This window comes from Danio rerio, chromosome 11 (genome assembly GCF_049306965.1).
Source record: "Danio rerio strain Tuebingen ecotype United States chromosome 11, GRCz12tu, whole genome shotgun sequence".
NCBI classification, from domain to species: Eukaryota; Metazoa; Chordata; class Actinopteri; order Cypriniformes; family Danionidae; genus Danio; species Danio rerio.
In genome coordinates this window covers 15,304,084-15,319,431 of record NC_133186.1, presented here as the reverse complement: position 1 = coordinate 15,319,431, position 15,348 = coordinate 15,304,084, and the positions used below count along the sequence as shown (strand labels likewise).

The window sequence follows — 15,348 nt, the reverse complement described above, 5'->3', positions numbered from 1 at the left end:
AGATGCCCTTTAAGTAATCCAAGAATCCCCTCAAGGAAAGGGGTGTGTGCATAACAAAAGGCATTTGCATTTAGTGCTGCCTGTGGGAAAGTCACACCCTTCACAGTGGTTCAAAAGATGCCTGAAGTTTTATATTTATTGTTTTCATTATGTCTATTTCTGAGAGAATGAGACCATTGTACCAGTCGCACTGAGACATTTCAAATGATATCAAACATGATAGATAAAGTCACTTGGGTTAATTTAAAACATTCAGACATTGAAATGACCATATGTGTGAGGTGGGGTGGTTGAAGTCGAGTTTCAGCGGATTCAGATAGCGGGAACTGGTTCTTTCCCGCATTCCCACCTGCTGGGTTGTGAAGCCAGTTGTCTCTGTTTTTGGCTCATGTTTGAATTGTCAAAGACATCAGAATATTTGTAATATCTCAATTCTTACAGCATCATCAACATCAAGCAGCAGCATTTTAAAAACTCCATCACGGGTCGGATAAAGGTGTTCAGCGGGCCATAGTGTGCCCACCTCTGCCCTACACCATATGAATTATTGTGGTCTAAAACCAGGCATTTTAGTTTTATTGTCCAAGCCCTGTATAAAGTTTAATGCAAACATTTGGGCACCCCTCTTTCACTGCATAGTATGTGTTTTTTTCCTTATAGAGGATTTCAGAAATATTCCATTCAGTTTCAAATAAAAGCTAGATGAGCTCATGTTTTTCATTCAGAAATCCATAGTGTAGCAGCATGGAAATGTGTAAAATTAAACAAACTGAAAAATAGGCTTTGCAAAAGTTTGGTCACCCTGTCTGTGGACTTCAAAACCTAGTAACTTAATGCATATTGAATACAACAAAATTTATTCGAGTGACTAAGTGAACCTCAACAATCCTAAAACAAGTACAACCAAATCATGAAAAGGAATATCTAAGATAGCTACTTGTGCTTCTCCTTATTGTGAATCAGAAAGTAGACACATGGGAACCTCAAAAGAATTCCCAAATGACCTGTAACTAGCAACTTCTCAACATGGATCAGAAGAAGGCTACAAAAAAGTATCACAAAGGTTTAAAGGCTCCATCTTCACAGAAAGAAATATCGTAAGGAAATGGAAGGCCACAGGAACAGTTTTTTTTTTTTTTTTTTGAAGGAAAGATGTGGTAGGCCAAGAAAAATATCTCAAAGACAGGTGAAGAATGCTAAGAATGGTCAAAGACAAACCACAGACCACACCCAAATACTGTAGCTCCAGGAACATATTGCTGCAGATGTGAACAGATTAAACTACTGTAGCCCATAAATTGAATGTGTAATGACACCGAACACAGGATGAAAAATTCAGGGGACTCTTATTCCAGACTGCATTTGGAACAGCGCAGCATTAAGTATAAAAATTTTGGAAAATTGCAATAGAAAAGTTAAAAATAGCATAGAGCCACTGAAAACAATAAATTAGATTTTTTACATCCAAATGTGTTATCCTCTTTTCTTTCTTGTATTCACAATGACTAGAAATAACTTTTTTTAAATTGCAGTAGTACATAAACAACGGTTGCAGCAGTTCATGCTGAGAAAACAAACAAGTGTAAGTCAGCGGTGATGTCCCATATAGGAAACCCCACTGGTAATCGGCACAAACAACAGGAAGTACTTGCCAGTGGAGACAACCCCAGTATCATCTTATTTGTTTTTAATTGCAGTGCAGTTTTTTTTTTAATGTTCAAATGAGTAATTTAAAAGAATTGTATTGGAGGTAAAGATTTAATTATAAGTCAACAGACACAACGTTGTTTTTAAAAGATTTATCTGAAGTGGCAGCTGCTTTAAGCACTCTCCACACATTTTTCAACGCCTCTGGTTTAAATCTTTACTTAAATAAATGTGAATTACTACCCATTAAAAATTGTTGTGTTTCTTCAATTTGTGCTGTAATTGTGAAAACTCAGTATAATACCTTGGCATAAATATAACTAACGATAAAAACAGATGTGATGCTAACTTTAATTCAATCATTGTAAACTAAAAGAAAATTGAATAGTTTGCTTTAAAAAAAATCTGTCTCTTAAAGAAAAAATTTTGCTCACCAAAGCAGAGAGTCTGTCTCATCTCTCTTATGCGGCTCAATCTCTGTACCTAAGTCTGCATGTAAACTAATTGACAAAACTTTAACAGACATTGTCTGGAAAAATAAATTCCACTATATGAAAAAGTCTGTTATACTAGATTCTTATAATAAAGGAGGTCTTAATTGTATTGATTTCTGTTCTTCAAATTATACTTTCAAAATAAATTGGATTAACCAGTATCTAAAAAGGAAGATTCAATTTGGAATATGTTTTCAAATCAAGTATTTTCTTTTGTTGGAGGCATTAAATATTTTACATTTCTGTTAAACTTTCAAATTTCCATTAGCAAGTACTTTTGGCTTGGACTTTAATTTATAAACACAATTTTAATCCTCATACATTTTTTGTTGTTGTTGGAAGAATCACAATATTTTCTATCAAAATAAACTATTGCTTTCCAATCAATTGTTTGATAATATTTTTTTTTATTAATTACTTTGAATTTATTTCAGAATATAACATACCAATAAGTACAAAGATCTTCTCCATTGTTATAGGAGATATAACATCAGGAATCACTATGTTCTTTGAAAACAACCATCCCCAGAAAAAAAGCTTTTTTTTTCTGCAGCAGAGATGTTTGTAGGTAACGTTTGTTTTTTTAATTAAAAGATAGACATTACACAATAAAATCTTTTTTTATTGAAAAGATTGTCACATTGTCTCCAATAATCTCTTATTGAAATAATATATAAAAGAAATATGGTCTTTGCAACTAAAACATTTTCTCACCAACATGGTCAAAGAAGTTAATCAACAAATTTCATCCTATTAAACACTTTATTAAAAAGTTAAAATCTAATATTGATGCAAAATGTTCATTTTGTCAATTTCATAAACTGTCTTACATTTGTTTTGGAATTGTCATTATGTTGTACAATTTTGTAATATTGGCTCATTTATTAACAATAATATGCAACAAGATATATCTGTTAAGATCTCAAAATTCAGGGCTTCTGGTAGTACCTAGAATAGCAAAATCAAGTAAAGGAGGTCGAGCCTTCTCTTTCATGGCTCCTACACTCTGGAATAGCCTTCCTGGTAATGTCCGAGGCTCAGACACACTCTCCCAGTTCAAAACTAGATTAAAGACCTATCTGTTTAGTAAAGCATACACTCAGTGCATCACCTAGCAGGTTCCACACTGGCTTCTACATCTTGCTTATATACAATATGAACAGCAGCTACGCTAATTATTCTCTTTATTCTCTATTTTCACCTGGGGATACTCATCCCGAGGTCCTCAGATTAGGCGGAGTCACTGATTGGATCCAAGACCAGCGACGTGATGATCCCAAGGATTCCATATCCGGGACCAGGCCATATCCTGAGCTGCTGCTGCGCTGATGGTCGTGGGGAGTGGAGAACATGAGTCTGATTCCAGCGACGCTCCAGGGACAGACGAGTCTTCATTGAGGCCATCTTCCAGCCTAAACCACGACGAATGAAGCTCTGCACAAGACTTTTGGCCAGCGGAGAAATTAAAATGGTCGTGCCCAACTGAGTCTGGTTCTCTCAAGGTTTTTTTTCTTCACTCCCATCAGGTGAAGTTTTTTTTCCCTCTCCGCTGTCGCCACTGCCTCGCATGGTTCAGGATTGGTAGAGCTACGCATCGATGAATTTGCTCTTCAGTGTTTGAACTCTCAGTAATGATTAAATCACACTGAACAGAGCTAAACTGAACTGAACTGAACTTAAACACTAAAACCTGAACCACACTGTTCCAATTACTATGACCATTTATGTGAAGCTGCTTTGACACAATCTACATTGTAAAAGCGCTATACAAATAAAGCTGAATTGAATTGAATTGAATTGTTACTTTTAAAAATATTCATTTTGGTTATTATAAATCTGGCACTAGAATAAATGCTTGTTTTGTTATAAATTTAATTAATTTCTTTGTAAATTCTATAGGCCAGTGGTTCTCAAACTGTGGTAGGTGTACCACTAGTGGTACACAGGCTTTTTTCAAGTGGTACGCGGAGAAATCGATGAATAATTCAAGTAAAATAATTAACACACTTTTAACCCTTTTAACCCTTTTACTGATAATTTTTGATCAGTAAAATTATTTTAATAAGCTAAACCTTTTATTTTATTTTCAATTGTCTAATGTTTGTTATGTATTCTATCATTTGAAGCTAATCTCCTTGTATTTGCAACGGTTGTTAGGAGCGTATCCCGTATTTTTATATCCCAATGTTGACAGGTATGGTTTAATAATTTGCTTTTCTGGCACACAAAGCCTACTCTAATGCGCAGTAAACAGATTTAATTTAAATATATCAATTCAAATCATATATTTAAAATACATATATATACATATATATTTTTTAAAAATATCAAAAACAGTTTTTATATGAATATGATGACATATAGCCTATATTTATGAAGTCCAAGGAACATTTCCAGGTTTTGATTAATAGGCTACTGTATATTAATACTTTACATTTAAGTCGAGCAGTTTTCTTTTTAAGAACAGTACCATTTTTAGTTAACTTTAGTTAACTGTTTTTTTTTTTTTTTTTTTGCCTGTAAGCACAGTTAATTTTCAAAATATTTATAATGTTTAAAGTGGTGACAATAATAAATATTCTTAATAACAGGAATTAATCTGCCTGGTTTTTGAACTGTGCAGAGCTGCAGCTGCTTAATTAGGCCTGCTAATTAATTATCCAAAAATGTAAATTTACTAAAATATTTTACTGTTTATTTATTTTTTTTTGCAAATAAATTTAGTTATCATTTAAATTCAACATCATTATTTTAAAATAAGAAAGCAAACAGAACTATGTAATTTTGTAATGACTTTAATGTATACTGTAATTGATTCTTAAACATCTAACCCCTCAAGTTTGAAATCATGTTCTTTATTTGTTTCTTTTTATTACTCTATCTTTGTATCTAATTTTCATTGACAATATAATTGACATTTTGTGTATTATATACAAATATTGTCAACATGTCAATTGTATTTTTGTAAATAACAAAACCTGACGGCGCGACATCGGAAACGCGGCTAATGGTCCATTTGAGAGATAGGAGGCGGTAATGAATTTATGTGGATCGTCTTCGATCACGTGACTCTAGGAAACTGTCGCATGCGCAATACGCAAATAGAAGCTTCAGTGTCATACGTAACATCATTAGACTGGTAAGTTTAAATTTTAAACATTTCGAGGAATCTGTAGTACCACAAACGTCTAGACTGTTTCTAGACTAAAACAAGGTTAACGCGAATTCAATCATTATTAAATCTTTCTTTGTTTTGATGTTGAATCACATGAACGAACGTAAGCTAATGCTAATGTAGTTGTGCACGCGTTTAATACCTATGGAAAATGTTAGTATGAGCCAACAGCTAGTATTGGCTGAAAAATTCCACCTCATTATAACTTTGTTTTCACTCCGTGATATTCAAAGTTCTACATTCATGTTTACAACAGTGCCTGGTTATATGATTCTTCATGTGCATCTTGCATTTGCGTGACACGGATACGCTTAACTAACATGAAAAGCGCTTAACGTGGCTTGATGTAATGTTACCTAACCACCAAGAGAAACGTTCTGTCAAATTTTACTTGCAGTTAACACTTACTATTGTACAAAGAACGAACCCCAATTCCACAGAAAAGGTTAATATAACACATTCAAATGGTAAGCGTTTTCTTACCATTTAAATTCCATTATAAGAAAAACGCTTAACGTGACTTGCTGCACCTTAACAACTAGCGGGCAACCCAAGTTTTTGTCAGGTTTTAGTCATGAAACAAAATTTCTAATATCGAAATTATGAACTCTTATTTTAGTGATACTAGGAAATTATCACGTTGAGTTTTCCCCCAATTGAAGTACATTATGAGCATTAATATACATAACAGCATTCTCACAAAACCAAAATTCAGTAAAATTTTTTTGTAGTTCACACTAACTACTATCAAAAGAACAAGTTCTGATTCCGTGAATAAAGTGAACGGCATGCTATGCCTGTTATCTTAATTGAAGTCTATTATTATAGCTTACTGTGATTAACAACCGAATACACTTTTTCTTTATATATATATATATATATATATATATATATATATATATATATATATATATATATATATATATATATGTACTTATGATATTTCTGCTGTCAAAAGAACAAGCTGTTATTTTAGAGTGTAAAGTTAACAATATCACTTTAATAATTCTCCCTTATTAAAAAGAAACCCCTTAACATGGCTTAACACAGACAAAGGAAAACCAAATTTCTGTTAATCAAACTTGTGATTAACACTAAATGAACCATTCCTGATTCCATGCTAGATAAAGCGAACAGGATCATGTGAAGTGTTTACAACCTCATTGTAGTCCAGAAGGAAAGGCTTAACATAACTAAACAACAACTGGGGAAAAACCTTAAAAAGGCTGTTCATAAAATCAAGTTTTATTCATGACAGCTTAAACACTTTCTGCTGTCAAACAAATGTGCTCGTATGCATACATAATACATAATAATCTAAATAACTGCTTGTGCACCCTAAACCCTGAAGGTTGAGCATAGATGCATCGATTTTGTTGTATGCTACCAGCAACAATGTTCACTGCGAGTGAGCAACTTTTGTTTTTAGAGACTTCAACTTATAATAATTTATAAATATAATAATCAAAAAAGCTATGGCTGTAAAGAAAGCTAGGAGGCTATATATATATATATATATATATATATATATATATATATATATATATATATATATATATATATATATATATATATATATATATATATATATATATATATAGAGAGAGAGAGAGAGAGAGAGAGAGAGAGAGAGAGAGAGAGAGAGAGAGAGAGAGAATGCGTGCTCTGCCATATGTTGCTTGTAAGAAATTTTAATGCATTGCATACATGCAATGAATCAAGTGGCTGGCCGTAACATCTTAATTGTGCTTTATGTATGCACATACTGTTTACAATAAGCAAAGTAAACAAACAGCGGTGCACACACAAGAGGCAGGAGTACAAGAGTACAAACATACTTTGCTCCTTAAACTGCCTGGGAAATCAATCAGAGTTTTCTTAAATTCTATTAGTAATGATTATTTCTGTATTCACTTATATATGCTCAGTTTAAATGAGCACACCCTCCACAAATCTCTCTTTTAAATTAGTATTTTTATGGACATACATTAGATAAAACTGTAACAAATGTATCAAAAAATTAGTTCAAAAATTTGTAGCCTAAGCTACACACCAAAACTAAAATGTTGCAGAAAATTCTTCAAAACAATTTTAATAAATAGAAAAAATCAGGTTAGGACTTGTTCACTCTTAGGTTTTGTTGTTTAATTAGGTACAGTTTTGGCTTTGGTGCTATGTTGCTCCTAATAGACTTGGGCGGTAATACTTTATACCGCTGGATCTAAAAATAGCAACGGTGTCAATTTCAATACCTTTATTCCGTAATAAAAACAATGCACTTAAATAGGAGACAAGCAGTAAATAATAATAAATAATATTATTTATTTAATGCCTACAAATGCGTATGCGTGATTGTCATCATGGGACAGTGTGGAGGAGAAAGAGAGAGAGAGGTGATGTAATATGGCGAGTCTCGCACCAAGTGACCTGCAGTGTTTGCGTGTAAATAAGAGAGCATGCTGTCTGTGTTGCTTGGTTCTCTCTTTCTCTCTCTCTCTCTCTCATGCACACACACATAGAGAGAGAGACACACACAACATCCACGTGGATCGCGTGCTCGCTCGGGAGTGATATTGTTACCAGCGACTGCTCCCTTTTAGTTACTGACCACTCCCGCGCTTTTTTCGGAATCAAACACACAAAGAGAGAGAGAGAGCGTGGTGCTGTGCGTCTCTCTCGCTCTCACATTTCACATTTTAGGTGCTTTATTGGCATGACAAATAACTGTACATTTGTTTAGCCAAAGCAGTGCAGCGTTGCTGCGTACAAATAAGAAGGCATAAGAAAGGCAAACAAATATGAATATAAAATATAATACAGAAATAAAGAAAAGAGAATAAAAAAATTAAAAGTTAAAACTTAAGTTAAGTGTGTGTGTGTGTGTGTGTGTGTGTGTGTGTGTGTGTAAGAGAAAGATAGAGCTTGGTGCTGTGCATTTCTCTCTCTCTTGTCTCTCTTTCTCTCTGTGTGTGTATGTGAGAGAGAGTGTCCCACGCAGATCTCTAATACGAAAAAGACAAACAGGTGACCACGAACCTAAGGTCGCATATACAGTTTTCAGTTTCTGAATGGTTTAGGCACAAGCCAACAGTTTGGTGACGCTGTCTGAGCCTTACGCCATTTTTTTTTTTTAAGCGCGGTAATACCGGATACCAGGGTAACATAGGGAGGAGGTTTGACGGTATCAAAATTTGAATACCGCCCAAGCCTAGCAGCTAATGCTTTATGTTAGCCTTGTGAGATTAGCAGGGGAGTCTTTAGATCACATGAACATTAGGCACACACATGGATGTGGTTATAGCAACTAATAGTTTATTAATCACCATCTTCGTACCGGTTTACTTTCCAATACAACAAACATGACTTCCAAGATAAAAAATAAATGCATAAAACTTAAAGATATCCAGTTGAGCAGACTTTGAGTGTATATATGGTGTAAAATTGGAAAGTCAATATTTGCAAAGATATGTAATGGTGTGTGGGCAAGCCATAGGATGTACTTTCCAATTTTTCACCACATATACACTCAAAGTCTGCACATACATGGACTAGGGATGCTCATTTCGGTTAATTTTGCTGACCAACAGCTGCCGCTCGTTAATCGGTTATTAACGGTTAACTGGTCAGATTACTATTAAATAATTATACATTTTTTAAAACAAATTGACTTGTCTATTTTGTATCTGACACATTAAATATTGCATTTTAAAATACTGATTTATTTTAACATGCAAAAATATTAATAATAGAACATAACAATTGAGCACCTTTACGCACCTGCAGTGTTTCCAAAGGCATAGAAAAACAAAATAAAATAAATAAAATTAGTAAAATAAATAGGCCTGCCCTAAAGTATTTTCACTTAAATAATTAATTTAGAGAACAAAACGAAAACACTGACTGATCCTTTTTAAGAACCAGCATACGCTTTTTTTTTTTTTTTTTTTTTTCCCAATCATATGTTTTTTTTCTTATCAAATAAAAATAGCAGACTTTCTCAAATCGCTCGCTCCACGGAAAATATGCATTTATTTAATACCCCGATGTTATTATTATTTCACAAAACCTTTATACATTTTTAATAGAAATCATTATTTTAAAGATTAGGCTATGTCTTTATATAAGGTTTCCTCTCTCTCAGTTGAAGTGCGCGCGCTGCATGATGAAAGACAATGAAAACGCGCACATATGTTGACTTTTTGTAAACAGTTTTGTTGTTTAAATATGTTGTTTAATATTGCAATAATTTGCATAAATGCTTTATAAGCTGTAAAATGAAAGCTAAAGCCTATTTGTTGTGTTCATGACGCAGATCCAAGAGGCGATCAGCATCAATGCTGGTTTGTCATCAACTCGTCTTTATCAAACAGCAATATTCTTCTTCCATTTTGCCTCTTTGGCAAATAAGTCTGTAGGCACGTGTGGTCATACGTTATCGTCCAGAGTGTTAACAAATATGTCTAATTACAGCAAACGTGTCCGGGTGCTCCGGTTTCCCCCACAGTCCAAAGACATGCGGTACAGGTGAATTGGGTAGGCTAAATTGTCCGTTGTGTGTCTGTGAATGTGTGTGTGGATGTTTCCCAGAGATGGGTTGCGGCTGGAAGGGCATCCGCTGTGTAAAAACTTGCTGGATAAGTTGGCGGTTCATTCCACTGTGGCGACGCCGGATTAATATAGGGACTAAAATGAATGAATGAATGACAGCAAATGTGATTTTCCATTCCAAAAACGTGAGGCTCACCTCGCTCCTTTTGACAAGGAAAAAAGGTGCAGTCCTCTTTTTTTTATGTCACTATAAAATGACTGAATGAGCTGGATATTGATTGTGCAAGAGTGTTGCTGTCTATGTTGTTACAATTGTAATATTTAGTACTATTGTGATATTCAAGATTTGTAAATTTATACAGCTCTGGATAACTTGAAATAGTGAGCACTAGTACAAACTGCTGCTCTGGGGTGAGCCGCGTGCAAAACAATTGTGGTTTTTAGTAAACCATTCAAAAGATGCCCCTCTTAACGCAAAAAGCACATTCAATCGGCCCCTTATGCAGCCAAACTAAAAATATATAAAATAATATTGTTAATCATTTAACTGATACCATTAATCGGTTACAAACGCCCTGTTTCGGTTAAAAGTTTATCGATTATTTTGTGCATCCCTAACATGGACTTCTCATTTTTTGCCATTTTTTTTTGTCGTTGCTGCATTGAAGACAAATATTCAGTGGTCCATATTTACCAGAAGAGGTCAGCAAGGTATTGCACTGGTTTCTATCGCCTACTCATATACAAGTCGTTCTTACTGAAAATTCCAGGGGGTAGAAAAGGTTTAAATTTCAATTGCAAGAGATGATTAGGGGCTCATGGTCATTTGGGTCACTTGATACAGTTGTAATTGGCCGATCATTGAGAATGCATTTAACTTCTGTTATGTGCCACCCCTATCTAGGTCCAGAGAAACGGGCAACAAAATAACATAAAGGGGAGAATACAAAAAAAATTGAATTCAGCCCAATAAAAAATTAAATAAAGACCAATAATAATATTAAAAATTAATTTAACTAAATAATAAAAAATAAATAGAAAAAAATGGCAGGGCAGCCAACAATAATCACTTTTTTCCCGTCTCAGCACTCACTTACACCAAATGCAATGGCCAAAAAAAGAAGTACTTTTTTTTTTAAATATTAGCAAATAATAAATGACAAAAGTAATGGCAAGCTTTAATAACTAGGAGGGGATAATGCCAAAACAACAAACAAAAGATCTAACTCATTCAGGAAGCAACTTTTTAAACTCTCTCTCAAAAAAAGCAAAAAACAAAGATTTTACTTTGCTCTCTCTCTACCATAAACAGGAGAAAAAATTGTAGCAAACAAAAAAGTGGCATCCACCTCCCTACTGCTCCCAAAAGAGAGAGAGAGACAAAAAACTACAACCCCCTAAAAGGGTGGTAGTGTATCACATTTGAGGCCACAATTGTTAAACACATAAATAATAATAATACATTTTTTTTTTTTACAACCTATATATGAAACACTTTACACAAAGCTGTTTGCATTATAACCTATGTTTAATGTTTTAGCACTAAAAGCAGTGTTGTTTTACCAGTCTGATTAGTCTTTCCCAGATCTCTCCAAAGTGAGCTGTAAATGGTGGATTGAATATCTATTTGACTTAACTGTTCAACAGGGCATCTTGAATCTTCTGATGGTCCATCGGGTTCAAAGCGGCCTTTAATTCCTTTTGTGCACTTGCAAAATTGGTGCCACAGTCAGTTCTGAAAGTCAGAACTGGTCCTATTTGACATAAAAACCGCTGAATAGTATTGATGCAAGAATCTTTGTCTAGTGTAATGGCCACTTTAAAATGAATATACGGCTTGTTAGACAAGTGAATATTCAATTCAATTCATCTTTATTTGTATAATGCTTTTACAATGTATATTGTTTCAAAGCAGCTTCACATTGACACAGTGTAGTTCAGTTTTCAGAGTCTCAGTTTAGATTAGTTCAGTTCAGTTCAATGTGTTTTAATAGTCAATGCTATGAGTCCAAACACTGAAGAGTAATCCATCGATGCGCAGCTCTACAAGTCCCGAACTATGGAAGTCAGTGTGGTTTTATAATCAGTTCAGTGTGGTTTAATAATCACTACTGAGGGCCTAAACACTGAAGAGCAAATCCATCAATGCGTAGCTCTACCAATCCCAAACAATGCAAGCTAGTGGCGACAGCGGCGAGGGGAAAAAAAACTTCACCAAATGGCGAAAGAAGAAAAAAAAACCTTGAGAGAAACCAGACTCAGTTGGGCACGATCATTTCAATTTCTCCGCTGGCCAAACGTCTTGTGCAGAGTTGCAGTCTTAGCAACTAAGGCTGGAAGCTGAGCCTCAGCAAAGACTCGTCTGTCCCTGGAGTGTCACAGGAATCAGACTCATGCTCTCCACTCCTCCATGACCACCACAGCAGCTGCTAAGGATACGGCCTGGTCCAGGATATGGAAACCTTGGGATCATCTCGTCGCTGGTCTTGGATCGAATCAGTGACTCTGCATAGTCTGAGGGCCTCGGGAAGAGTATCCCCAGGTGGAAATGGAGAATAGAGAGAATAATTAGCATAGCTGTTCATAGTGTAAATAAACAGTGTGTGGAAACCCACTAAGTAATGCACTGAGTGTATGCTTTACTAAACAGGTAGGTCTTTAATCTAGTTTTAAACTGCGAGAGTGTGAGCCTCGGACGTTATCAGGAAGGGTATTCCAGAGTTTAGGAGCCATGAATGAGAAGGCTTAACCTCTTTTACTCGACTTTGCTATTTTAGGTACTACTAGAAGCTTTGTGTTTTTAAAATCCTAAAAGAGTGGGTTGGATTGTAGCGAGACCAGAGGTTGGTTAGATAAATAGGAGCTATATTATTTAAAGCTTTATAGCTAAAAAGTAATATTTTAAAATCAATACAGATAGGCATCAAGTGTAAAAAGGCTAAAATTGGGGTGAGATGATCATATTTTCTAGACCTGGTAACCCTGGCAACTGCATTTTGTACTTGCTGAAGTTTGTTAATAGAGTATGCTGGGCAACTGGTGAACAGAGCATTACAGGAATCCAGCCTAAAACTCATAAAAGCATGAACTAGCTTTTCTGCATCTTAGATCGCATACTTCATAACTTAGCAATATTTCTCAGATGAAAGAAGGCAGTTTTTGTGACATGGGATATATGATTTTTAAAATTGCTGTCTAAAATAACACCCAGATATTTTATAGTAGAGGTAAAGCTAACTTTGGATCTAATCGCAGGTCGAGTTGTGAAATCTGCTGTGTATGAGATTTAGGCCCAATAAGTATTAATTCTGTTTTGTCTGAGTTTAAGAAAATTGTCATCCAGTCTTTATCATCTTTAATACACTCAGTTAGCTTAGACAGTTCAGACATCTCATCAGGTTTAGTTGAAATTTATAATTGCGTATCAACTGCATAGCAGTGAAAGCTGATCCCATGTCTTCTAATAATGTCTCCTAGGGGTAGCATGTATATTGTAAACGGCAAAGGGCCTAAATCTGATCCTTGAGGCACCCCATACTTTACTGGCCTGACTTGTGAAGTCTTTCCATTAGGGATGTCCCGATACAACATTTTAAGTTCCGATACGATACCGATATTGCAGCCATCAGTCCGATACCGATATAAATCTGATATCAGAACAAATTATGAATACTTTATTTTTACCTATTTTGTTGAGTCAAATGTATGAAAGGCTAGATCAAACTGAGAACAAGTCAGCAACAGTAAGTATGAAAAAAACAACCAGTTTATTAACTATTGGTTGCATAAATGTGAACCTTTTACATAAGAATATATAAATTGAATTAAAGAATAAATATTAAGACCCTGAAAAATATCTTAATTGAATAAACAAAAATAAATTTTAAAGTGCAAAATGCTAATTAAAGGTCACTTTAGTTGTTCATTTTTTACCATCAGCAAAGAGTAGAAACAGCTGAGAGCAGGAACATAAGAATTATACATAAGAATTATACATAAGAAATATATTGTTAACTGAACAACTGCTAAAGGTTGAGTGTCCAAAGTTTCAATTTCACACACAGCTTTTTGATAAATTTTTGATCCAGTTGAGCTGAAAAATATCTTTCACACTGGGCAGCAGAAATAAGTTATTGTTAAGTTAATACAAACATTTACATGATCAGAGCTATTTCATCTGTGTTTGTATCATAAGAAGATTATGGCTTTATCAATGTTCCCAAACATAATTCATTTTATACTAATATATATTGCACATATTATATTTAACATAAAATACTTGCAGATGCTAGATTGAAACACCTTTTCCCCACAACACTTGAAATAATGTGACTTTTAAGAATAATTTTATTTATCAAAATTCATTATATTTGCATATTTGCACAGATTCCACCCTACTGCCCACATGGGAAAATTAGACAATGTAATAACTGCAAACTGATGTGCAAAGCTGACACTGTTTATCAGAGCACTTTATCTTTCTGGGCTTTTTAAAGAAGAGTTAAACATGGGAATGTCTCTAATTAAATTTTCCTTCTGCCCCAAAAGTAATACCATTCTTTCTTTTAAACTGTAATGGCCCTCAGCAACAGAATGATTTCTTATTCTTATTTAACAGACAATAAAAACAACAAAAATGTTTAGCATTTTACATGACACTGTTTCTTTTCAGAGTGTTGAAGTAAAAAAATTAAATAAAGAATAATAAATCCACTATTTCGCTCCTATTATCCATGTGCACGACTGACAGGTCAAATCTGCTCCCTCTCTTGGTGCTGCTGAGAGATTGAGATTGAAAGTTTGCGTATAAAATATTGAAGAAACACAGCTAAAGAAAGCAGAATCCGGGACACGTAGCACGATGTGTGCTACGTCGCCATTCTGTGCCTTATATTGCTTAGCAGCCCTATGCAAAACAATGTAAAGATAGCTTGACGTAAAGTAAATAAACCAGTAACGTTAGAGATGTGCCGTTGTTGATAGCGTCAGCGTGTGCTACCGTCACAATAGATTTCTATCGTAATACAACATAACTTTAATAACCATAGCACGTTAAATCTTAGAGACTTTGCTAGCAAGCAGTGTTGTGATCATGTGGGTTTTGCACGCTGGCTCTGGACGGTGCTGGATAGAATAGCTGTAACAGAGTTTAGAGCAAGTGTGCCGCAAGCCTACGTTTGAGTGAAGGTTTCGGCCGTTAGATCGCCCCCTGGGGGCTGGCTGCAGTACAAGTCATAAAGCCCGCCTCCTCCGTGTTAATGAAGGAGACTTGAGCCCAAATAAAAAAAAAATTATTACACTTGCAATAAAATGTCCCGAAAGATGGTTCTGGTCGATTTAGGCACTGGTTATTGTGCTGAAATAGGTGCAGATCTTCATTTTTGTAAACAGTTTGTTTTTAGCAGTAATTTAATGCTGGGCGTGTCATCGTGATTGACAGCTGTGATTGACAGTTTCTCAAAGCGCGGCGTCTGAGCTTCGGCA

At 34.8% G+C, this 15,348-nt stretch overlaps 1 protein-coding gene across 14 annotated transcripts in view; it reads left to right on the top strand.

Moving 5' to 3' along the window:
* Positions 1-5,214: 5,214 nt before the first annotated feature.
* sgta (small glutamine rich tetratricopeptide repeat co-chaperone alpha) overlaps positions 5,215-15,348 on the top strand; it is a 42,140-nt gene continuing 32,006 nt past the window's right edge. For 12 of the 14 annotated variants that reach the window (XR_012386715.1, XM_021479556.2, XM_073915547.1 and 9 more), the window contains exon 1: positions 5,215-5,280. The gene's annotated coding sequence lies outside the window, so the exon portion shown is untranslated. Of the gene's footprint in view, positions 5,281-9,786; positions 9,850-15,348 lie in introns of all 14 variants that reach the window. The other 2 variants (XM_068224118.1, NM_212764.1) reach the window with 2 other exon arrangements.